Below are 2,283 nucleotides of genomic sequence, written 5' to 3' on the forward strand. Positions count from 1 at the left end.
GATATTTTATTTTAAAACATCATTTGTTTTCGGAATATCTAAGAAATTCTCGTATTAGTCAACTATTCATTGCGCAAACAGCTTATACAAAACTAGATTACAAAATTATATTGGAGATTCACACTCATCAGAATCAAATACAACTCGAGTTTTTCTCATTTTTCTACTAATCAAAACATTATTATGCTATATATTATAATAAGTAGGATAACTAACTACCTTTACGAAAAAGTAACTTACAATAACAGATTTGGGACATATATTATTATGCTATTGTATTGGAACATGCATGCATGCATGAACCTAGGATTATTATTCATTCACTTTTTCCATTTAAAATAGTAACTTAGGTTGCAATATATATCAACATATTTCCCATGGATAGCAAGGCATTCAAGCAACAAAGTATTACAAGAATAATATATACATCAAAATCTCGTGAAATTAGAATAATTTTTATGTATTTTTGTTGGTGTATGACAATGACATATATATAATATTCACATGCATGTTATTTCAATTGTATGTATGAAGATTGCCATATATGGTTGTAGAGACAGAAGGCGTAGAAAGCGGAGAAGATATCGCTCTTCATGTGACATGCCAAATCTTTCTTCACTCCTTTCTTTTCATATCAACCAATTTATTTTCTGCTTTTAGGTACATATTTTTTTTTTAAAAAAAATAATATATACAAGGAGAGAATGAAGAATTCTCATAATATGAGAATTCTAAAGAAAAAAAAATATGAAAATTAAATTAAATTAAAAAAAAAATAATTCTTCAATTTATTGAAATAATAACTCAATCAGACTGCAACAAACCACTCCTTGTTGATTTCAAGTCAAAATTCAAAATATCAAACTTATTAGCTTGTTGCTATATATTGGAATTGATCGAAGTGCCTAGTTACAACCCTGAGCCCTGTTTCAGGGTCTTTCGATTTTTTTTGCAATTATGGATTATTATGGATTATGGATATGGATAAATAATAGGCCATGTGATTTTCGTTGACCTTTTGAAGCGCATGAAATATATATTTGAACTATTTATAGATAGATAGATTGGTTAATTTAGGCACACACGTGATGTTCTCTTATAATAATGTCCAAATGCAATTGATATATAAATGGTATTAGTTGAAATTCATTCCTAATCAAGTGGGAACTTGAAACAAAATTTTGGAGGGTCAAATAAAAAATAATTGTCAAAATATTTTTTTATATAGATCTCATTTAAAATAAACTCGTCTAACCTCATCTCTCTAGTTTGGGTGATACTGTCAAATTTAAAGCCTTTTCAAGATCTCTTTCTAAAAAGTTAAAGTTAAAGTCATCAAATATAACTTTTTGAACTTTTGAAGGTTATATCTCACTTTCTTCGTGATTCATTAAAATAGAAGAACTATCTACATGTGTTGATATTGTAAAAGTTATATGTTCTCCTTCTTAAATATTAGCATTCCTCTTAAAAAATGTATCAATTCTTTGATTTTTCATTATTAATTTATATAAAAATTTGAATATATATCCTGTAAAATATATAAAGAAAAAGTTAGAAGGACAAATATTAAAATTTATAATATTTAATAAATTTTTTATCAATTTATACAAATACAATAATATTAATACTTATTGAATATTCTATTATTTTTTATCATATAAAAAATTAAATTAAATAAATAGTAAAATATAAAATAATATTAAATTAAATAAATAAAAGATATCTAATTTTTTATATTTGAACCTAAAGATAGAGAGAGTGTTATTTATTGAACTTATTAGATACTTTAAGTCATAGTAAAGTATTTAAGTCAATTGAATTATTTTTTATCTTTTGAAAAAGTACTACTAAATTTTTTATAAAAAATTTAGGGGACCATGGCCACCCCTTATCTGAACTAAGCTCCACCACTGTTCCTAATAATTACAAAGAAATATGCAAAAAAATATGGTAGGGTTTGAATTCAGATATATCTGCAGATGTTGGTCTAAGATATACCTATAACAAAGAAATATATAAGTTTAATTTGAATTAATTAATTCATAACTATGCATGTACAACTTTTTCTTCCTTTCGAATAAACTACTAAAAATATATTTGAATTATTTTTTTATTCACAAAACTGTTTTCAAATTTTGTTATTAATAAAATTATTCTTAAATTATTTAAAACGTAATAAAAATATACACTTATAAATTAAGATATATTTTTTATTAACAAAACATAGCTAGTGATACAATAAATAAAATTTTTATGTGACAAGTGAAATTCTGAGGTTGC

Source organism: Arachis ipaensis, chromosome B04, assembly GCF_000816755.2.
Source record: "Arachis ipaensis cultivar K30076 chromosome B04, Araip1.1, whole genome shotgun sequence".
In the NCBI taxonomy this organism is placed as follows: Eukaryota; Viridiplantae; Streptophyta; class Magnoliopsida; order Fabales; family Fabaceae; genus Arachis; species Arachis ipaensis.